Raw genomic sequence first — 24,776 nt, forward strand, 5'->3', positions numbered from 1 at the left:
ACCAGATTCCTTCGGTTTCCAATTCCTTCAAAGATAAAGGAGGAATTAAAGTGGTGGCTAGTTCGGGGAGGTTGTCAAGAGGGGTACGTCACTCCAGCAGAGGAACCCAGACCGGATATTATTTTGCCGACGCGTCAGACGCAGGCTGGGAAGAGCGACGCTGGGCCCTCGGAGGAGTCAGGCCTTTGGAACGAAGAAGAAAAGGCATGGCACATAAACAGGAAGGAACTGATGGCGATCTTCTTGGCTCTGAAAGCGTTCAGACCGTGGATCAGCGGCAAAGTGGTGCAGATCAACGCGGACAATATCACAGCTCTGGCATATATACGAAAACAAGGAGGAACCCACTCGTTGTCCCTTTGCAACTTGGCGAAGGAGATTATTCTGTGGTCGCAGAGAGAAAACGTCACCCTTGCTCACCAGGTTCATTCAAGGAGAGAAGAACTCAGAGCGGATCTGTTGAGCAGGGACGGACAAGTGCTTTCCACGGAGTGGATGTTGCATCTTCAAGTATGCCAGAGATGTGGAAGCTCTGGGGCACACCAGTAGTGGATCTTTTCGCTCACCGCAGCGACGAAGAGGTTACCGAACTATTGTTCTCCAATCCCGGACCCTCTTGCAGTCGCAGTCGATGCCTTCCTACTAGATTGGACGGGTCTAGATGCGTAGCTTTTCTTTTCCCCCGTTCAAGATTTTAGGAAGGGTAATGAAAAAATCAGAGAAAGTCGAGGAACAAGGCTGACTCTGATAGCCCCATACTGCCGGCCCAAACGTGGTTCACAGAGGTACTGGAATGGACAGGGGGATTCTCCGAGAAGTCTACCCACGAGAGTAGATCTTCTCAAACAACCCCACTTCGACAGGTTCCACAAGAACACCCTCGCTCTGGGTCTGACTGCGTTCAGACTATCGAAAGACTTGTCAGAGCGAGGGGGTTTTGTTTCTAGAGAAGCAGCAAAGGCAGTTGCAAGAAGCACGAAGGACATCAACTATCAAAGTGTACCAGTCGAAGTGGGAGAACTTCCGTAAATGGTGTAAGAATCAGGAGATTTCTTCATCCAGTACCTCTGTGACACAAATTGCAGATTTCCTTCTATACCTGAAGAAGGAACTGGGTTTGGCTAATCAGACAATTAAAGGTTTATAAGTGTATGTTGTCTGCAGTGTTTAGACACAGAGGTTTAGACCTGTCCAACGACGCAGATCTTAGAGATCTTCTCAGATCTTTTAATACAAAGAAGGATCGACTTTGCAGAACTCCTTCTTGGAATTTGGATGTCGTTCTCAAGTTCTTGGAGACGGATAGGTTTGAACCTATGGGCAGTTCGTCTTTGCGAGAGCTAACGAAGAAGACTATTTTCTTAGTAGCCTTAGCTACAGCTAAAGGATTAGCGAGCTGCAAGCTATTGACAAGCAAGTAGGTTGGAAGCACAACAAAGCAGTTTGTCTTTTCAACAGGAGTTCTTAGCAAAGAATGAGAATCCTTCGCATCCGTGGCCAAGATCATTTGAGATTGAAGGACTGGCTGATCTAGTAGGTCAAGAACAAGAAAGGGTTCTTTGCCCAGTAAGAGCCTTACGGTTTTACGTAGAAAGAACAAGAAGCATTAGGGGGACTTCATGTTCTTTGTGGTGCTCTGTTAAAGATCTTACTAGACCCTATGTCTAAAAACGCGATGGCTTTCTTTGTAAGAGAAGTCATTAAAGAAGCTCATTTACTTTGTCAGGAAGAATGCTTCGGCTTGATTAAGGTTAAAGCTCATGAGGTGTAGAGCAGTAGCTACGTCCTTAGCATTCAGGAAAATTAGCCCTCAAGGACAATTATAGATTCGACGTTTTGGAGGACAAACTCTGTGTTTGCCTCTCATTACCTTAGAGACGTGAAGACAACTTTTGATAATTGTCAAACGTTAGGCCCGTATGTATCCTCAGGTACAGTACTGGGCAAAGGAGTTTCCACCCCATAACCTAATAACATGCTAGGTTTTATTTTAATTAGGTTATAGTGTTTTTTATGGTTGTCTGAGAAGGTTAATACCAGCTCAGTTTTTGGTGTAGTGTTTATTATTGTATGTGTGTGTGGTTCAGGTGACTAACTTTCCTAGCATGAATGCCCGTGGTAAATGAGGGCTAGGGTTCTCTGTCAGCAGATTGGTCATGTCCAGTTGTCAGACCCTTGTTGTTAGCTTTCTCAACAAACAGGTCACATCCTAGTTGAGAGCTACAAGGTTTAGCAGGCTAAGAGGCAGGACCTACGAAGTCAGCTACCTTAGCAGTAAGGAACTTAATAAATAATTTTAAAAATTTAGTTAACTTTTGAATTATGACGATGTTGCTGTCTGTGACCCACCTCCAAATTGTGTCAATCAGCTATATATATTACCTGCCAGGTAAGTGTCATGCATAAAAATGATATTGTTATGATACAATAAAGTTTATGCATACTTACCTGGCAGGTATATATAATTAAATTCACCCACCCTCTCCCCTCAGGAGACAGGGTTCAGAGAAAATCTGAGGAAAACGGGAATAGTTCCAAGTAACCAGCGCCACGGGAACGGGGTGGCCATCACCTGAACTACCAGTGTACTAGCGGTTGCCGCGAGTTTTGAAATTCTGCCAGTGCGTCAAGAGGATAAGCTATATATATACCTGCCAGGTAAGTATGCATAAAACTTTATTGTATCATAACAATATCATTTTCAGACAACAACAACAAGGTCATGTACTATACAAAATATTTTAGATATAGCACACCTTGAATGTAAAATATTTATGAATTAGAATATCAGAATATGAAAGATTACAAATTACATATATCTTATAATGATACAGCAGTGTTACACAGCTAATCTACTTAAATAACTGTATTCAACATAACTTTGCATTTTATCTTTACTTTAGGCTTTTGTAAAACATCAGCACATTAGATTCTGTTGGAACTTAAGGACAGCTCCAGTTTACCACGTCACTTCTGACCTTATGAAGTGATATCCCATTTCAGTTTGCGTCGACTTGTGACGACTAACAGGGTTCTTGGTTAAGGCTGTGGAGCCCTGGTTTATTGGCTCAAATTGTAAACTTGTTTTAGCTCAACATTTGCGACTAAATCTGTCAACAACTGAAGAAGAAAATCCCTTCCTGGTAGCTGAAGCTGAAGCTAAAGCCATATACTCAGTTTTACATGATAACATTGCAACTGTTGGTTGCCTCTTACTGTTTCAAGTTATTATAGCTGAGCCTTCACATAATCTGAAACAATATCCTGTTACACTCTTACTATCATCTGATAAGGCCCAATCTGCATTAGAAAACCATACAATCTCAAGTCATTTTCTGTGTAGCAAAAATATATATTGCAATACACCCCCTGAACACCTGAATAAGCCCTGGTCACTTACCAGCCCGAACCATCATTTATTAAAAATTTACCAAATCTTTGGTTAAAATAAACGATCAGTGTTGCCAATCTCCTGGCAAACACCCTCGTTACCTAGTTACCAGCCCACCGCTGGTAGTCCCTGCTCACGGGCCGGTCACACCTGCCCTCTCACGTCAATCACTTATCGTTCGCGTGGAGTACAAGATGTATCCACAGCGAACTCCTTTTTGGTCTTGCCCGGCCTTCATTTGCACCTTTGATTTGATTGATTGTTTGGTGACGAAATTACGCATCCCTTTGGATTACGGTTGGATTGCTCTTAATACCTTGTCATCAGACATTGATTCTGCAAAGGAAGAAACAACACAAGCTACGACAACGACTACTGCATTCTCGGCCACGACATCACAGGAAAACGACGAGCGGGAAGTTCAACAACGTATCGTCTTTGCCAACAACGCAAGAAAAGAAATGAGTACCCTATGACACGATAGTCATTCCTTATGCGTAAATTGTAGGCCTGTTCAATATAATGTAAAGACCAGATGTTTGGAATGTCAGGAGTGGTCTTTGGACCAGATGTTAGGGTATCTCAAACATAGGAAAGGTCTCGTATTAAGAAGTAAGTGTAGGCAGGAAGAGACTAACGTAGATCAAGATAAAGACTTATTAGAGACAGTGCTCTTTAAGAGACTTGAGAGTAGGCTGACATCGAGTATGACATCTCTGTTACCGATTTTGTCAAGATTAAGTGAGGATAGATCGAGCAATAGGGATACTGAAATTACTAATCGTTCTTTTCCAGCTCCCCTGCCTGTTCCAGAACCAGCCCTAACCGGTGCATGGGGGTTACCCGGGGATCCAAGCAAGCCACAGGGCAGGATCTGCCGTCCCCCCTGGCGCGGAGCAGGCAGTGTAGGCAGCAAGATTCCCCTTCCCTCGATGTGTAAGTTCTCAGGATGAAAAAAACAAAAAAACTTATGGTCAGATATAGGACGAGTTATGGGATAAATAGGCTACATAGCGTTAGTTTTGGAAGAGAAGTGCAGGCTTCTTCGGGTCGGTTTTCTATTAAAAGTAGTAGTTATAGAGGCACAGTGTCCTTAGAGCATCTTTAGGCTTTTTCCTGCTTCGAGTTCTTGCATCAGAAGCTTTTAGGCCATGGTTGGTCTTTCAGATATGCTCCTTCGTCTTTTAGGTTACTTTCCTCTACTTATACGATTCGATAATTGTTAATATCAACTAATTCTCCGTTCAATGCATATTGACTTACGATATTCAGTATGGAGAGAACTCGAATAAAATTAACTACGGTTAGCCTAGTGTTCACGATGATATATTGTATGCATATTCAGTAGCCTAGCCTAGCCTAGCCTAAAGTATTCGCTGTACAACATATCGGTAGTTATTTTTAATATGGCTAACGCTGTAAGGCTCAAGGCATTCTGACTTCGGATAATTCATTACAGGTGTAATTGAAAAACGAACGAGGGGAATCCGATCTGAGGATAATTAATATGAATGTAATCGAACAGAATGAGATCGGATTCTGTCCGACTAAAGCATTATAATTGTATTATATGTATCATCATATTAGCGTAGTATAAACACTAACTCGGCAGTCATTCACGCTGGAATCAGCGGATGACGAATACGGGTTTGCGTCGCCGTATCCATCTCATTCTCTCCTGATTGCCTAAAATGACTAACGTAACAACACTCTCACTTATGCCAAGTTTGTACAAACGTCTTGAAGGAGACGTGTGTTCAACTATGTTGACATTTAACATAGTCAATGAGGTATCCATCTTGGGGCATATAATCAGATGTCAGATATAAGGAATTCGTATGTATGTCGTCTTCATACGTTTAACAGACTATTGCCGTCAGTAATTAATTGCGCTTATGTCAATTACAGTTACAAATTATTACCAGTCGTATTATCAAATTACAATGACAACTGAAATTAATATTAGGCCTAATAAAGTTAATTTAATTACCTGTAAATATTATTTTATTACTTTTCAATTAAATTACAATTACACTAGCTTGTCGTCAAACAGCACTATTGTAAGGAGGTGTGGCTTAGACAGACAAGGATGCCGGCTAGTCTGTTTTTTTTTTCCTTGGCTTCCAGATTCAACCATATCACTTGGTCTCGGCTAATGTTTTTGTCCCTAGTTAGCATTATTAATGAATATCTGGATACTAACTTATGGAACGAAGTCAATCTGTTCGTCTTACAATGTAATTTAAGACCAAAATTTGACTGGTACGTCTCATTGGAAAGCTAGTTTTTTCCCTCTGGGTTAGATGGCGTTAAATTTAGGATTCCGTTCGTTTTTCACTCGTTTTCATAGGTATTATGAACCTTACACTTTATATACTTTATTAATCCTTTGTCTGTGTGAAAACAACAGTAATGAGCTCTTTCATGCTATTAGTTTCTTTTACCACGGCTGCGTTTGAATTCATACAAAAGCTCGGGACTTCTGTCCAGGTTGCTGATGCACGTAATTTTGCCTTATTAGCTTCAGCTGCATTTCTAACATGAATACAGTAATTACCGTCGCACGCGGATGAATACAATAACGGATGTTGCTATCGGATTCGATTACTGTCACACGCTGATCAATACAATAAAGTGATGTTGTTAGCAACAAGTTCTCGTTCGGTTGTTCATTGCTGTACGGGGTTATACGAGTATATTATCGTTAAGATAATACCCTTTTAACTTAGAAGAGGGTGCAATTTACGGAGGTGGAGATGTTAGACGATTGTAATCTCTCTCTCTCTCTCTCTCTCTCTCTCTCTCTCTCTCTCTCTCTCTCTCTCTCTCTCTCTCTCTCACACTTCCCTGATTTTATATTCTTCTCTCTTTATCCTAGACGATTGTAATTTCTCTCTCTTTCATCTCTCTCTCTCTATCTGTTCTCTCTCTCTTCTCTCATCTCTCTCTCTCGCTCTCTCTTCGTCTTTACTCTTGATTTCTTACTTTTCTGATTTCTATTCTCTCATCCTATTTTCCACGCTCTCCTAACACTGGACTCATTGTGCAACAGAGGTTTTTCTTCCTGTCACACCTTTTCAAACTTTGTCAATTTCCCTTCAGCGCTGACTGACCTCATAGGTCCCAATACTCGGCCTTTGGCCTAAATTCTATTTGTAAACCCAACAATCTTGCTGTCTGAGTTAGTATTAGAGGAGGGAGCGAATATTAGGAATATGTATAAGGTATTCATGATATGATATATCACGAGAGGATTTTAAGGATTAGGACAGATAGGAAAGAACATGTCTGGGTCTATCTGAGGGTATTCTTCCAAGTGCCAACCAGGCAGAGTACAGACAGGCAGGTACAACACTACAAGAGAGGACATCACTACGATCGACAACACCGTCGCAGACGCAACCGATGGACATGGTTGTCTCTCCGTACATGAGAGGCCTAAGGTCACATGGAGGTCTTCAGTTTCCCTCCATACATGAGAGGCCGAGAGCCACATGGGAGGTCTTCAGATTCCCTCCATACATGAGAGGCCGAGAGCCACATGGGAGGTCTTCAGTTTTTCCTCTACTCAGGTGAGGCACATAGCCAGCTGAGAGGACAGTTTGTCCCTCCCGCACTCAATGAGTTTTGACCTTAGGGTAGAGGTGCAGGGAGTTTTTCCCTCCACATATGGGAGGCCTAGAAGGCCACACATGGGAGATTAGTTTGGACGAGTGACAAATGAACTTGAGACTGACCCGCGTACTCAATTATATTGACTGACAACTGGTACAGTGGAGGGCCGGGTAGATTTGATTCCCCACCTCCAAATTAATGTTGTTAATCGGGCTTATTCAGGTGTTCAGGGGGTATTGCAATATGAAGTTTTTATTGTAAAACTAATATTGTAATACCTACCTGAACACCTGAATGATTCCCACCCTCCTCCCCTCTCATACAGAGTATTGAGTATGATTGACGTGAGAGGGCTGGTGGACCGGCCTGTGAGGCAGGGCTACCAGCGGTGGGCTGGTAACTAGGTAACGAGGGTGTTTGCCAGGAGATTGGCAACACTGATCATTTATTTTAACCAAAGATTTGGTAAATTTTTAATAAATGATGGTTCTGGGCTGGTAAGTGACCAGGGCTTATTCAGGTGTTCAGGTAGGTATTACAATATTAGTTTTTTACAATAAAACTTCATTTCACAATCTTAATGGATTATGATTACACCTCCAAACATGTTTAACAACTACATAATGTTCAGCACTTGATTTTCTTAAATACTATGTATGATAATTTAGTAACAGTCCATCTCAAATCATGTACTACATGTCATTGCTTAAACTAACTACCAATCATTTCTCTCCATTTTACAACATCGATGACCAGATTTAGTGAAAAAATTCAACCTAAGTTCACAAGTCTTAGCCCTTGGCTTACAGTTTTCCATCTGAAATTTATGGAGAATCTTTTTATGATACTGGCGTTACCAATTTTTACAGTATATTTTGAAATTTGAACTTTACCTAAAAAGTAAGGTATTTTCTCCAAGTCTGACAGTTTGAACCTAGTTTGTTGTTCTATCGAAACAATACATGTCACTTGATGCAATAATAATGTCCTCAACAGAGACAAGGTAAAAAAAACCACAATGTTCTGTTTTAAGACTGTACACAATAATCTGAACAAGACTGAATCTAAGACTGTACTCAATAATCGGAACAAGATTGAATCTTAAATTGACCAAAAATTCATGCTACACATTGTTCCAGTTATGGTCACTGTTTCAACCTGTACAAGAATTTTTTTTTTTCTCACAAAAGCTTAAATACCAACATTGAAATCTTCAGGTTGTTCTACGAAAATTTCACAAACTATGGGTGCATTGAGGTAAGTGGTTCTTATATCTAACTGAGAAACATTCAAACCAAACTGGGCCTCCAGTTCCATTACTCTCATTGAGGTCACCTCTGACTACTGTATAACCATTTGCAAAATACATGCAAAATACATGACTGGTGACTATTCTCCTATTTTCTGGAGATGGAATAATCTAAAATTTGTTGTAATTCTTCAAAGAGGATATTTTCCTTCCATTGCTTTATACCATTTCGTGGGTCTGGTGATGACACAGTCTCTTGATATGTTATTCGAACACCTAAAATGATTTTCATCATGCATAATTATCACTCAGTGGTAAAGCAAATATTACAACTGTTTAATATTTATTTACTTCTGACTATAGCTAATGAGTGACTTGTTCATAGCAACTGTGGTTTAAAACTATCGTACATGTTAATTATTGTGTAGGTAATGTAAAAAAAACTCTTAAGCTTTAGAGTCAGAACTTATTTTGTTTCATTTCATTTAACTTTTTCTATTTAATTTTTATATCTGTTTAATGGGAAATATAATGTTCCAATTTGCATATCAATATATTTCATTGCCTGGCTTCTGTGCCTGTTGAGTCTTACTTTATTTTGAGAGACACTTTAGTTTGTGTTTACACTTGAGGGTGAGATTTGTTATTTGCCACTAAAACCAGTTGCCTTGTCCCCTCCCTTTTTTTTTAAATGAAAAAATTGTGTTCTATGCTGGGAAATACAGTATGTACTTGAATTGGAAATACTTTGTACACACAACCATTCTCATTCTTTCTGTAACTGTAGATTACAGTATACTGAATTACTATGTGAAGTGTAGTCCAAGAAATCTTTTGCCATACACTGTAGTGCATTGTTATTTGAAAGGAGGAAGATTATTGCTAATCAGAGAAAAATATCCTGTTTCAGAAAAGACACAGTTGTAATATTGACCAATCCAGGGATGTGTTGATTTGAAATTAGTTATAACAGGAAAGTTTTCCTAGATTTATGTTGCTGCTTAAAATTATTTTATACCCTCTAATGATTTTTTCTGCTTTTATTTCAGGGAGCAAGATACTTGGAAGAAGAATTGAAATCTTCTCTAGGATTGAAGAAAGAGTAACCAGGCAGTTTTAACCATTTGTACATACAACTTAGTTTAGTTTTCAGGTAAGCTTACCATAAGACTCCTTTGGCATTAATGGTAGACTGTACTAGACTTAAAAATCACATTTGATAATCTATATAAACATATGTGTTTCCTAGCAATAGCTTGGGCAGCAGTCAGACCAACCCCAATAAGTTCTGCTCTGTCTCTCATTTGTTATGCTATTATGAATATCAAACTTATTAATTTTTCATTGCAATAGTCTTGAAACTTATGACTTATATGTATATCATGAGGTGGTTTTTGAATGCAAGAAAGTTATGATTTTTTATTATGATAATACATACAGGTCATTTAAGATTCATGTCCTGCAATTTTTGTGAATTTTATTTAAGGTATATAGTCACTGTCATGGGGTAAACTATGCAGTAAATAGCTTTTCAGTCAGCAAAGTGTTAGTTAGTGACAATTGAGAAGGAACCTCAAACTTCAACCAACCTTGTGTTTGTTCTCATTCTCAAACTTTGTCTTACCATGAGTGAACTAGAGGTCAAGTATGTTTTATTTTGGGTTCTTAGAGGACAAAGGGTGCAGCTTTACATGATGCCTAACTTGGAACACTTGAAGGCTCTTTGCATAATCCTTACACTCCTTTCATCCATATAATTTTGATCAAAAAACTTCTTGGCCAGGACCCAGGCTCCTTTTAGAAGTAAGACTCTAGTTAACTAGTTTGTTGTCCTTGGCTGGTGTCACAGTGAACTGAATGTCAGAAGTTGAATTGTCTTCTCGCAAAATATTGCAGTCACAGCATCTACTGAGTGCTTTATTTGGTGAGTTTTGGGAGACAAAGATGGCAAGAGATGTTTGGTGGCACCAACATCTTTCAGGCAAGATGCCCAATTGGTACTGGTTGGTAATACGTAGTACTACAGTATCCTTATCGAAATATAAAAATTTTATGTCTTTCTTGATAGGGTCACAATGCCATTTGTTGTAATGATTGATGTTTGCAGTCAACTTCATACTGCAGTTCCCTTTTGAATGAAAACTACAGCTATGCTTTGTATGAGATGGAGATTGTATGCAGTTATTGCTATTACTGTGGTCACTGTCCTGTTGACTGTCATGGTCAATGTATGATCAAGATTTGGAGTGCATCTGATAATAACATTCGTGACAGTCGCAGTTCCAAGAATGCTTGTATCTATGCTAGTACTCTTGTGCCTGAATGTATAACCTCTAGTGAAGAGGATGGAGAAGTGCTTTATCCCCACAAGGATCCCACATAGTTGTGACTTGATTTTTGCTTTACACATGACATGTTTTAGGCCATCACGAATGGAAAGACATTGATGGCTAGATCCCGGTAGCAGGATAGCTGTGATCTTGTGCTGTGGCACTGTACTTTCTACTGCTGGAGGACTTGTCTCTGTTATGGTCATTGCTGGAGTAGGGGTCATGGGTACATCAGCTGGAGGGTTGGTGGAAGAGTGGGAGCTGAGTGCACAAGCCATTCACTGGTAAAGGCAAGTGTTGAATTGTCAAGAGGAGAAGTAGGCAGAGTAGGAGTGTTGAGGAGTGCTCAGAGTGAACAGGGGCAGGTAGTTTGGGTTTCACCAGAGCCAGGCTGCTGGAATATCACTTGAAGACTGGCTCGTCTTGACTGTTTACTGATAGGAAAATTATATTACCTACCTAGAGACAAAAGACTCCAAAGAAAATGGAGCACATATTTCCGTGACTTTGTTCCTGGAAAGCCATAGCCTGTATGTTCTCTTTTTGAAAAAATGTGTCCCTCTGGCTGGATGACTCCAGGGTAGGTGAAAGCACCTGGTTTCATCAATTAAGAGAGTTGCATATGTAAGAATATATTTATCTGCTTAATTATTTATTCTCAGATAATTTAAACCAAAGTTAACATTATTACCTACATATTTGGTCATTCAAATAGTAGGAACAGTTTTGCCTGTGCATTTTGTATTATGCCCAAAATTGGATGCACTAGTGACCAGGGAGTTATCAGGGTATGAAATGAAGTCTCAGACTTGTTGAAATTCACTGTAGCACATAATCATTAAATGAGTTAGTAGTATTGCAATAATGGGGTAACAGTTATGGGCAGCTAACTGATGTAATTGACTCACTTGCAAAAATAACAAAATTATTGCATTAATAGTGGAACAGTTATTTTAATTACAGTATTGTACAAGAAAACAACATACTTAACAGTAATGAAACAGATCATTAGTGCTAGGAAGATAGTGCCCAGAAAAATGCAATAGCCAAAAAATACCTAAAATTACCAATATTATCTTAATATACTAAAAATACAATTCCAAGAAGAGGGAAAATCAAATTAACCTTCACAGTAGTGCTACAATTAAGAATATCAGTGAAGCAGGGTGCTGATGCAAATCAACCTCTTAATCCTAGTAAGTTAACTATATATGTCAAGTTATCATAAACATGTAGTAACACTAAAAAACTTGACACCAGAACTGGAGGGAATTTAGAATTAGTATTCAACAACTTGAAAAAAACAGAAAAATATTAGAATACTAGTACATATTGCTAACAACTGGAAGGGAGCGTAATTTTCTAAGGGCAGTTAAACAGATAACTCCATTTATGTAGGGGTTACACTCCTAAAGATGTTGTACATGTATATGTAAACGGAAATATTGTAAATTGATCATAGTTTCCCCATGAGAATCAAGGGTAATAAAGGGGATAAGGTTCTGAGATAGTGGGAAAAACTGACCCTTCTCTTGGGTTCAGACAAGAAATATTATGTGGACATTTTGAGTAACATTGAATATTAAAAAAATGCAAGTTTTCACTGTCCATCATTATTGCCTTACCGTCATCCCCTTTGCTTTGCTTCCAGTTTGCACTGTGACCTCAGGTGATGAATCCACATTTCCCTATATGTACATATGTACATAAGTTTAGAGGCAATGGAATATACTTTTCATTTGATACTAATAAGAAGCAGTATAGAAAATGTTGCTCTTGCTTCTTGTTCTTCTTACGTATCTTATGTACTGTGTTCACGTGAGGAGCAATTTGTGTGAACAGATCATTTTTTCGTCTACTCATTGCCTGTGTTAAAGTGACATGTATTTAGAACCTGTGTAAATGGGGAGTTATCTGCAATTCTTCAACTCCCTGCAGCCACACCATAAAGCCAGCAATTGAGGATACGTATATGAATTGGGTAATAATTAGTAAAACTAGTGAGAATATTGACTTAACAATAAATATGCTGCTCCTGCTAAGCTGCTGGGAGATGGTAGCAGCTTTTCAGACTAAAAGTGGGAAAGGTGACTGACAAGTATGTGAGGGCGGTAGGCGATACATGCATCATTGAACTACCATTCCCCTCTTTTGTCTGTTAGGCAAAAGACTTTTGAGATTGCAAATGTTGCCATATATGTACTATGATGAATTGGTTTGGTTAAAAAAATTATCCTTGCTGACACTGTCTTTATTCAAGTTGTCGTAGCACATAATTCTCGTTTATCAAATATTACTTACATACAAGGGTTATTTTTTCTGAATGGGATCTGTTATATACCAGTTTCCTACTTTTATTTTTCATTTTTTATTTGATAATAAAGTGCCTTGTAAAACATCTTTTGTTCATGAAACTTACCTGACAGATATATATATAGCTGTATTCTCTGAAGTCCGACAGAATTTCAAAATTCGCGGCACACGCAGTGGGCGCCAGGTGGTAGTACCCATTCCCGCCGCTGGGAGGCGGATATCAGGAACCATTCCCATTTTCTATTCATATTTTTTCTGTCGCCGGTCGGTAAACAACTGTTTACAGACCTCCGCCTAGGATTTTGAAACTTCATTAGCCGCTTAAGTATCCTAATTATTCTTTCGATTATTGACTTGGATTTGTGGCTAGGCATACGCTATCATAAGTTAAATTTTTTTTCATTGCATATGATGTCTGAAGCTAGTTAGCCTAGTTTCAGACTTTGTTGTCTGCATGGGGTAAGGTGAGGCTACCGGAACTTTCGGTAGACACTCGCTTAGTATATATGACGTTTACATGTTTCTTTGTTTGCATAAAGATCAATGTAATTGTGTAATGTGTGACTGATTACGGAAGAAGTAGGATTCATGTACGCATTTTAGAGCGTGTTAGAATCAGGAGTTTTCCTCCACAGTAAACAGAAGTTAGAAATAATGAACCTTCTAACCTCCTGTAGGATTTATTTTGCCTAACCCTGTGGTATGGCTTACGGGCCTAGAAGAAGTGTCTGCTAGAGGATTACATCAAGTAATCTTAGACAAAAGTGCTCGCTCTCCAATCAGTGTTGTGAAGTGTAGTGCCCCCCCCTTGTGTTGTGGAAGGGGCGTCAGATCGGCCCCATAATGCCTCTAGGCCTGGACCTCTGTCGGACTCCCAGGACTCAGGGAGAGGGCATGTCGAAAGCCGCAAGAGGGTTACGGGGGCTCCCCACCGATCTGGCGTCCCCCTTCGGCAGGACCTGTTGACGCTTCCCAGGCTGCTAAAGATCGTGCACGTGCACGAATCTTGAAGGATTGCTTCTCGTCCTCCGAGGCGTCCTCCCCGCGCAAGGGTTGGAGCACTCGGAAGGACTCGCGCCCTCTAAGAAGCTTTAGAGAAGAGGACGCTTCACGTCCTCTCTCTCGTCAGGAGGGAAACGTCAGATCGGTCCCCATAAACGCCTCTAGGCCATAGACATTCTGTCGGACTCCCAGGAAACCAGGGAGAGGGCATGTCAAAAGCCGAAGGAGGGTTACGGGTTTTTCACGCTGATCTGGCTTCCTTTCGGCAGGTCCTGTTGTTGCTTCCCCAGGTCTGCCGAAGATCGAGCACGTGCACGAATCTTGAAGGTTTGCTTCTCGTCTCCGAGGCGTCCTCCCCACACAGGGGTTGGAGCTCTCGGAAGGACTCGGCGCCCTCTTAAGAAGCTTTAGAGAAGAGGACGCTTCACGTCCTCTCTCTCGTCACGAGAGGATGAAAGAGTCCTGTGCCCTGTCAGGGCTCTCAAATTTTATTTACATAAACGAAGGAAGTAAGAGGTTGGTCCTTCGGGTAATTTATGGTGCTCAGGAAGAGACCACATCTACCCTTTTCGAAGAATGCACTGGCTCTTTTCCCTAAGGGGACATTATTAAGGAGGCTCATTCATCTTGCCAGAAGAGTGATTTGAGCCTCCTGCGAGTGAACGCTCATGAAGTTAAGAGCTGTTTCAACCTCGCTAGCATTCCAAAGAATATGGTAATCAAGGACATTCTTGATTCCACCTTTTGGACGGAGCAACTCAGTATTCGTCTCCTCTCCTCATGGCGCTCCGTATATGTTATGTAACGTTCGCTTTACTTCGAAAAAGGATGTTGTTCAAGCTGATAAGTTGGACGTCCGGCAAGCTGCTTTGCACAGTCAAACAATTTATGTCTCTGGTTCGGCATAAGAAGGGCAATTTAGACGTGAGGAAGCTTTTGGAGGTGCTCGACGTCCTACAAGTAGAGACGTTTCTCCAGGACGCTCGGCAAAGCACCTTGCGAGGGTGTCTTTCGGACGCTCGGCGTTCCTTTGCTGATTGCGTTTCTGGAGATGTTCTTTTGCATTACTAAGACGCAAGTTGTCGCACAGGCGGCCACTGTCTTTGTAAGAAGGTATGAAGGTCTTTTAAGGCCCGTCTTGAAGACGAAAGCCGTACGTCTTCCTTTAGTGTTCACACACTTCAGGAGCAGCGTGCGGCTCTCCATGGAGACTCGCATGAGGACGTCCCTTGAAAATATTCAACGTCCTACGCAAAACGCGGTACGTCATAACATTGAGATTTGGCAAGGTCGCTCGCCAGGATGCCTCTTGGCGGGCCTTGCATGCATCAGGGCGCTCAACGAGATCCTCTCTGAAATGTTTTTTCAGAAAACACTTGGTGTTCTCTGCACAGACACGCTCGCAGCTAAGCAGGACGTTTTTTGAGGACGCTAAGCAGGACTCTTTTGAGGACGCTCAGCAGGACGCTTATGAGGACGCTCGGCAGGACGCTTGGCAGGACGCTTATGAGGACGCTTTTGTGGACATTCGCCAGGATGCTTCGGTGGAAGCTCGGCAGGACGCTTTGCGAGAGAATAGACTTGTAGACGGCGTCTTATTGCTGTTCAGGACGTTTCTTCTTGGGACGCTTGACGCTTTCTAAACGCTCGTCAAGAGGAGGTTTTTCAGGACTCTCCACAGGACATTTCCTTTACAGTAATTTTTAAAAAAGGATTTCGGAGTTAGCGGAGAGACATACCCGAATTTTTTCTTCGATCCCTCCTGCCTCTTCATCGATTTCTCTGAGAATCGGGAAGATTATATACTCGGATTCCTGGGTGACTTTCGGTCATGTTAAAGGGTTTTCCCCTATTAGCAAAGTGCTAATTGTTTTGTCTAGTAAGGACGTTTTCTCCATTGTCAAGATACTTAACGTTTTGTCTTTTAAGTGGGGGACCCCTCATAAATGGGGTAGTTCTCATTGACATAGATTTTAACGTTTTTATCGTTTAAGCGGATAAACTCTCATTAACAAATTTCGGAAGAGCTCTCATTCATTTTCAGAGGCTCATCCGGGGAGTAAGAAAAAGACTTGTAGACTAGATCCAGGAAGTCTTATGTCCAATATCATAAGAACATTGAACGGTCCTTTTCGAGCCTCAGTTCTCACTTGATGGTCTCTATTCGAATATTACTCCCTTCTCTTGGCAAAGAGTCTTGGCAAAGAGTCAAGGAGTCTTTTAAAAAGTCTCATTCATTAGACGTGGACAGTCATTTCCTTTCTTTCTCTTTTTCTCGTCGAGGAAAGATGTAGTAGAGAATTCGATGTTCAAATTACTACAATACTTACGTAGTTTATCTTTGCGTCATTTTGCTAACGCATGGGTCAAGTCATATACGCATATCGTATTTACCTCTATGGATAGAAGCCGAAAGAACTGTTGTTCTAATGTATTTAATTGACACTCCCTTCAACCTTCCAAGAGTTTTCGGAGTAAGAACAACTCTTAAGGTATTGTTACGACAACACCAACTCAGCTTCTGTATTTAGCGAATTCTGTTTCGTTTAAATATGCCTGCTTGAGAGTTTCCTTTTGCTCGACAATATCATACCTATTCCTTCGTAAAGGGAGTAGCTGGCAACTCAGGCAGATATTGCGACCGACGATGAATTAACAAGGCTGCTGTTACTGTGATCTACGCAGTACCGGCTAGCTCTGTGACATGCGCGGTTGGTTACGTCTCTCTCCCCTGCGGAATGGGCTGACTAGCCGTCTCTCTGCTACAATCATGGATTTTAGCCTGCGGGTTGAGGAAATTTCTAGTAATCATGAATGAGCATGCCTTCCGTTTACTTAGAAAATTTCAACAAGATATCTCTTATACCTGTTCGGTGCGGTTTTACCGCACTGTAACAGAATTCTGTACGAGTCTACCGCGGCATAGCACTATAATAATGCTCTCCTGCTTATGCAAAGCGCAGCCTTATTTAGGGAAGGAAGCAGGCTGAGTGAGGGAATGGATGAGTTTGCTGGGGACCATTTCCTCGCTGGAGAAGCTTGTTTTCCCTGAATAAACAGCAATTCAGACCTCTACAGTTTTTCCTCACGGAGAAATTGGAATAACACAAAGATCTAGTAATAATTCTAATTTTCTCTCAACGGCTTGAGGATCACCTCAGGTGATAGCGAGAGGGTACCAGACATCCGAACAGAGGAACGAACAGATGTCCGGGCACATTGTCTGAAAGAGTTGGAAGCCAATTTGGTCGGCTCTCCAATTCCTCGAAGAGTGATTTTGGATCGAGTGGTCCAAATCATCTCGATAATTTCTCAGCTCTCTCATAGCTCAAGAAGAGAGAGTTGGTTATGGGCTTGGGCACGGAACGTAACGATCCTCAAGAGGTTCGTTAAACTAGTGCACGTCCGTGCGGGTCTTCTCGATCGAAGGCAGCAACTACTGACGTCTGAGTAATCCTCACTTAGAAGTATGTCGTAAGTTGAGGAGAGACTGAGGGCGTCCTTTCGTTAAGTTTTCGTAATATTGAAGACGAAGGAGCTTCCTCTTAAGTTGTTCCCTTATTCATGATCCTAGAGGATTAGCATTAGTCGCCACCATTTGGCCTTTAAGAAGTTGGATTCACAGAGGTCATGTAATTCAAAGAGAATTGTCCTAAGACCCTTCCCGAGAAAATCGGTGTAATCTAACATCGTCACTTAGTGAAGTATCTAATATCTCTCCTCTCTGAGTCTGAAGGCGTTCAGACTATCGAGAAGCGATAAGATCTTCAAGATTAATGGCAGTCTCTTGGCCAAGGCAAAGCAGTGCTGCCTATTTTCAGTGTTCATCGGAGGGGCCGTTTCTGGAGATAGTGAAGGGAAAATGACTGTTCCTCCACCTCGACCTCTGTGAATTTTCTTTATGGTTCTATCTTTCCGTCTGAAGTATGAGATAAGCTAGAAGTCCTAACTATTGTAGAATATGCAAATATGTTGTTGACGGCCTCTAGGCTCAGAGATTCGGTTCTGTCAAATAACAAAGCTTCACGATCTTTGAAGTCTGTGGAGATTTTGAAATTCTCTGGATCGAAGGTATCCGCATGGAACTTAGACGTAGTCTTGAGTTTCGATGCCAAGAGCATTTCGAACCTATCCTTTCTGCGAACTTAATACACGTAACCAGAAAGGCTAACATTCTAACCGCTCTAGCCACAGCAAAGAGGTTAGTGAGGTTTTAGCCATCATCAGAGGTTTTGGCTTTAAAGGACATAATGCGGTCTGTCCTCTAAGCCTTCCGTTCTTGGTAAGAACGAAAACCTGTCTAACCCTTGACCTGAAGGCTTGGAGACCAAGGGTATGGCACATTATTGGGCAGGGCATTAGAGAGTCCTGTGCCCTGTCGGGTCTCTCAAGTTTTATCTTGATAAAACTATAGAAAGTCGTGGACAACGGACAATCTGCGGTGTTCCGTAAAAAGACCAGACTGGTTCATGTCCAAGAACACCCTGGGATTATAGTCAAGGAGTTCTTTTAAGAAAGTCTCATCATTATGGTTTGCATAAAGATTTGAGATTTTTTCTAATATGAATGCTCAAGAGAGGGGCGCGGCCTCGGAAGCATTTCAACAGAGCATGACACTCAGTAACATCCTGAGTGCCACGCTTTAGCGAAGCAACTCTGTGTTCGCTTCACACTCCCAACGGGATGTGAAGACGACATTTGAGATCTGTAAGTCGCTAGGACCATACATATCCGTAGATATATTTTTGGGGGCAGGAAAGCAACACGAATCCTATCCTATAGAAAAGGGATAGGTGTGCTTTTAACTTTGAAGGGTTGGTCGCTTGAGGCGGCGTTCCTTTTGTCTTTAGCCTAGAGTTTATGGAACTAACTTTGATAGGTTAGGTCAGGTGGTGGTTTTAGCTTCGTTGCCCTCAGAAGTATGGTCATATGGTCTAGTCACATTGTGGTCACGACCCCCGTTGACAGATCATCTAGAGCGCACCAGCATTACAGGTCTCTACCTCGCTGGCAACTCTAGTAAAGCAGAAGCAGACTTTGGTGACAGTAATCACGAAGTCGGCTATGCTAACAGGTGAGGAACCAAGATGTATATCATCTACTTAATTTAGTTTTCTAAAAATCCTATTCTGTCTCTTCCCTCCAGCCGAAGGTGGGATTCAGCTATATATATATCTGTCAGGTAAGTTTCATGAACAAAATGTTATTTCTGGCTCAGCTCGTGTCGGCCTATGAAAGGATCCTTAATATCATTCTTTCTAGGTAAAATTAATCTCAAATTACCAGAGAAAAACAATTAAGAAATGTCAGTAAAACTGACTCGCTCACTCTTAAAAAGAAGTGTCGGTATGGTAATAGGGGCGAGTGGGAACACTACCACGAGACATTCACCAATTAGACCTTCCAATCAGAATCCCCACAAGAGAGAGCTGATACCAACGGGCGATGCAAGCCCGCTACTACCTACTACTAGAGGACGCCACGGACAGCAGCGCCCCTAGCGGTCATCCTTAATATTTAGCGCTAGCGTCCAGACGCATTTTTTCTCTGTGCTGTGCATTTTACGAGGATTTATTATCTTCTTCAAGATGGAACGTTCTGCAATCGCAACGGCTAAGTTTAAGTGCCTCATAAGTATGTTTTTACTATATTTTTGTCTTCCGGGAACCAGTATTTTCCTTCTAATAGGTCATATACGGTTTCCCGGTTGTCTCGTGGCGGCGCCATGCTGCCTCGTTAAGAATTCCCGGTCCTCCATACTGGGACTTCTTATACTTATGGGCTTACCTTTTACGTTCATCGTTTTTATTTTTACATAGAGTTTTAGCTAGTTTAGCCCCCCTTACCATTTCTCTTAGTTTGGTATTTAGGGCTATTATTATTGTTCCAGCCCAGCATCCCGGCTCTTGCTCTTCATCGGCTTTCGCTGGCTCCGAGTAGGCTTCTGTTCCTCGGAACAGTTTGCCTCCTCCTGGGCTTTCTTTTTCTTCTACTAAAAGTGTCATCCATCTTTACGATGTAATTTTATTCTATTTAGGGTGTTAGGCTAGCCTAGGTGCATGTTCCATGATTTGGTACAGCCTGGTTCACGTGGCCCTCCCACGGTTGTGTTGCTCGCGGCTTAGGCCACTTGCGGTCACGTGTTCCATCGCAACCTTACCCTTCCCCTTCCCTCCTACCAGGTATAGGGAGGTGCTGGGGGACCCCTTGGTTGTCATGACAACCTCAGTTGCCTCCTCCCTCCCTCTCTGAGGTGGCCAGGGGTTCCTCCCAGCGAGGGGTATAGGGCGACCACTCATAGGGGTACCGTGTCTCCGAGCGGGTAGTTGTTGAGACGGGGAGGAGTAGGCCACCCCCCCCCTCTCTCTCTCCCGCCGTGTTACGCCGAGACCCTCCACCCCCCCTTCCCCAGTTGCTCAGCCACCTTCCCTTTCTATAACGAACGGAGCCTTCCGTCGCAGCCGGGGCACCTTTGGTTATAGATTACTGGCTCCGCCAGCGGGCGGGTGGTCACTACTAGTGGTCGGTTGCTTTGCCTATATCCTTATATCTATCTCTCCCCCGCTACCGGAAGGGAGCTTGCTTCTTACCCGGGCACTCTTCTAGTAGTCGGGTGGAGGAAGGTTTGATATTATTGTATGTTAAGGATATGCCCTAATTTTACGATGATTTGTTTAATTTTATTATTCATATGCTTACCATCTCCCCGCCATTTTTCCGTAGCGTGGTTTCTTTTACCACCACTCCTGGTTGGATTCTATCTTTTGCCCCTCCCCGCCGCCAGCGGAGCATAGCCTAGGACAACCAACCAACCTTGTTACCACACGTATTATGGCGGCGCTCTGGTTTAATCTAACTTTCTCGCTCCGGCACCAGCGGAGCAACTGTTAGACTGTAAGTGTTCTCCTGATACTCATGTATTTTTCCACTTACAGGCTACCAACTGTCAGGTCCCGGCGTGCAACGCGACGTTGTACGACCCCTGCGGCCATGATGAGTGCAGGTCTCACGCTCCTTGTGCCACGTCATTCAACGATATGATCGTCTGGCACCGGAAGCCTGCGCCATCTGCTACGACCTAGTCGGTTCAGCTGGTGGAGGGGGTAAGTCGATTATAGGCTTCTTTATCACTTACTAACAACTCTTAGACATAAGTTTGTTAACCGCCCCGTTCCGCCATTAGAAGCTCATCTCGTCCTTTCTTCCAGGCTACTAGTGTGAGGGAGGTCGCCCTTGCTACCCTGAAAGCGTGGGTGGGCGGCTTCGGGAAGAACGCCGCCAAAGGCCAGCCGTACATCCTTGATAAGAGCTGGCCGTCCAGATCTTCCCGGCGGGCAAGTCAACAGGGTACGTTGACCCCTTGTCCGCAGCCCCTCTCATAGCCTCCATCCAGCAAGATCTCCAGCAATCTTCGGGTCGTAGCTTCTCAGGAGTCGGTCCCGGACGTCGCTGCCCTGGACCTAAACATCGAGCCGATGGCGGTTGGAGTAGAGATTTGTTTGGTTGAGGTAGGTGTGTCGGGGCGCCCAAGGTCTTTTCCTTGGGTGTTCCCGGATCTTCTCCTGTCCCTTCTTCGAGCGCCTCTTTCCAAGGCTTTGTGGGATCTGAGATCCCTACCCGCTCTCCCGCTCTCTCTGTACCTCCTAAGGTGAAGGGACAGAGAGAACCGAAGACTCTATCTAAGACGACTTCTAAGAGTCGTCTTCGTCTTCTTTCGGCTAGGAAGTCTTCGACTTCTTACGCCGACGCGGTGAAGGCCAAGCCGAGCTCTTCTTACTCGAAAGAGCTCTAGAAGCAAGGCTTCTAAGGAGAAGGCTCGCGCTCTCCGCCGAGCCAGTGCCTTCTCCTGCCTCCACCCGCATCCACTCCGGCAACGCCGTTGGGAGGAGCGGGATCCAGCACCTTTGATCCCACTGCTTTCTCGGCAGTGGTGATGCAACAGGTGGGTGAGATGGTTGGTTCGCAAGTCTCCGCCCGGGGTGGGGACCGAAATTTGAGCAGATGTTTGCACAACTGTCAAGCACCCTGTCTCAATCAGGCCAATCCATCCAGGATCTCTCTAACAGGGTTAGAGAGAATGAGGACCGAGTGGCTGGGCTCTCTCAGGTCCCTCTTCCAGTCTCCCCCAGGGCCAAGCGCTGGTATGTCCAGCTCCCGCCATAAAACGACCTCTCTGCCAGCTTTCTCTATGGAGAACCTTGGAGAGTAGCCGCCTACGCTCCATTTAAGGATGGATGATCTCTATCCCGGAGTGTGGAACTCGAAGGATTGAGGACTTTGAGTTTTACCCTCCGGGTCTGGCGCAGCCTTTCATCGGCTATGCTAGGCTGACTGTAGCGGCTCTTACTAGGGAAGACAAGATCTCTAGGGAAGATGTTCTCTACAGTAGGGATCATGCCCAACGGGAATGGGTTCACTGCCTTGAGGACTGGGAGTGCACAAACACTAAGCTCCAGGCCTAATAAGAGTCCTTTCACTATTTTTGCGACGGAAGAAGAGGCTTCTCTCCGTTCGCCACGAAATAGTTGAGAGGACTCTTCAGGCAGTCCTCAAGGATGAGCCCATGCCACAGCTAAGGGAGGCGGAGTCTACTTCTCCGCTCTTCCCAGCTTTTGGAGAATTGTGGGAGAACTTGCCAGCCACATTCACGCTTGGCAAGCTCAAACCGGACTGCGCCATCAGGACAGTTCGGCGAGAAGGCTCCCAAGACTGCCTGAATTCCTTGATTCAGGCAGAGTTTGACGCGCGAAATAGGTTTGGCAGGTCCCTCAATTCTCTAATAATAACGGAAATGTTGCTGCTCTTTCATATGCTACAGAACCGCTGTTTAAGATCTTGGCCAAATCCCAGCTTCAGACGGTTCAGACAGATGCTTTCGACTTCTTCCAAGCTAGGAGGAATTGCGAAAGCACGTTCTGCAGGAGTGCACTATTAGGCACGAGCCTAATAGACTCCTGGCTTCTAGCATGTGGGGAGCGGATCTCTTCCCAGAATCCGCTGTAAATGAAGTGCACCACGAGGCTGCTAGGCTCAACCAGAGCCTTAGAGCTAGGTGGGGAATTTCATCTAAGAGGAAGCAAGAATCCGCCCCACTGCTGTAAGAAACCAAAGAAGTCTGGTAAAAGGTTTCCAGGCTTCCAGCCTTACACCAGCAACAGCAGCAATTTGTCCAGGCCGTCCCGGTTACCAACAGGACAACCTGGTAGTTCGAACAGAACCAGCCCATCCTCCTGCTGTCTCCTCAATCACAACCGTCGACCTCCTACGCACTCTCGCCGGCCTTCAACCCTACGTATGAAGGTCAGGGCTACACTCCCTTTAACAAGCAGCCGAGAGGTAGGGCGAGAGGCTACTTTCGCCAGCGTGGGCGCAGGACGGGCGACAAGGAGCAGGCAGTTCAGAGAGGGCGTGGTGGTCAACCCGCCCATCAACAATGAGGCTCCCCAGGTAGGAGGGAGGCTGTTCCTCTTCCGTCACAGGTGGGGGTTCAGCAATTGGGCACAGAGCAATAGTGTCCAAAGGGTTGGGTTGGAGTTGGATCAAAGATCCTCCTCCAATCACATCATTCCACCAAATACCATCAGAGGAATTGACAGATTACGTGGAGGAACTCCTTCAGAAAGGAGCTATTGCGAGAGTCAAGCATCTAAAATTTCAAAGGTCGCTTATTCAGCGTGCCAAAGAAAGGCTCAACAAAGAAGGGTATCTTAGACTTGTCAAAGCTAAACTCTTTCATTCGTTGCGACAAGTTCAAGATGCTTACCCTCTCGCAAGTAAGGACCTTACTTCCGCGTGGAGCCGTCACATGCTCCATCGATCTTACAGACGCATTGCTATCATATCCCTATAGCCAGACACTTCCACCCATTCCTAGGGTTCAGGCTAGGAAATCAGACATTCTCATTCAAAGTGATGCCCTTCGGTCTGAATGTAGCCCCCAGGGTATTCACGAAAATAGCAGAAGTGGTTGTACAACAATTGAGAACTCAGGGAATCATGTAGCAGCTTACCTCGACGATTGGTTGATTTGGGCACCAACCGTCGAGGAATGTCTCAATGCCACCAAAAGGTAGTTCACTTTCTGGAACATCTGGGGTTCCAGATAAACAAAACGAAATCCAGACTTACCCCGGAGTCTCGTTTTCAGTGGCTGGGAATCCAATGGGATTTGTCTTCCCACAATCTGTCAATTCCAGTGGCCAAAAAACGGAAGGAAATAGCAAAAATCGGTCAGGCAATTTCTCAAATGCAAGCAAACATCAAGGAGAAACCAGGAAAGAATCCTAGGGTCCCTTCAGTTTGCTTCGGTAACAGATATCCTCCTGAAAGCAAGGCTAAAAGATATAAATCGAGTTTGGCGATCGAGAGCAAAACACCAAATCTCGAGACAAGTTGTCAGTAATTCCACAGATCCTTCGCAATCAACTCCGTCCATGGTCGAAAGTAAAGAACTTAGCCAAGCAGGTACCCCTTCAATAATATTCCCCTTCCAGTGTTAACCATTCACACGGATGCCTCCCTGTCCGGGTGGGGGGGATATTCTCAGTTCAAACAGGTTCAGGGGACTTGGTCAGTTCAATTTCGCCAGCTCCACATAAACGTTTCTGGAAGCAATGGCAGTATTTCTTACCTTGAAGAGACTGCTTCCCCCGAAAAGTCTCATCTAAGGCAGATTTTTGGGACAGTGCAGTGGTGTTCATTGCATCAACAGGGGAGGGTCCAAATCCAAGCATGTGAACCATGTCATGATAGCCATTTTGCCCTAGCAAACAAACACAAATGGCATCTGTCCGCCACTCTCACCTGGCGGGGGTAAGAAATGTGATAGCAGACGCTTTGTCCCGGTCAGTGCCTCTGGAATCAGAATGGTCCCTAG

The 24,776-nt window shown here is 43.4% G+C and overlaps 1 protein-coding gene across 1 annotated transcript in view; it reads left to right on the top strand.

The window, feature by feature from the left end:
- Nucleotides 1-24,776, top strand: part of LOC135200341 (molecular chaperone MKKS-like) — a 71,113-nt gene that overhangs the window by 22,908 nt on the left and 23,429 nt on the right. The window contains exon 3 of the mRNA XM_064228914.1: nucleotides 9,305-9,408. The gene's annotated coding sequence lies outside the window, so the exon portion shown is untranslated. The remainder of the gene's footprint in view (nucleotides 1-9,304; nucleotides 9,409-24,776) is intronic.

This window comes from Macrobrachium nipponense, chromosome 26, assembly GCF_015104395.2.
Source record: "Macrobrachium nipponense isolate FS-2020 chromosome 26, ASM1510439v2, whole genome shotgun sequence".
NCBI lineage: Eukaryota > Metazoa > Arthropoda > Malacostraca > Decapoda > Palaemonidae > Macrobrachium > Macrobrachium nipponense.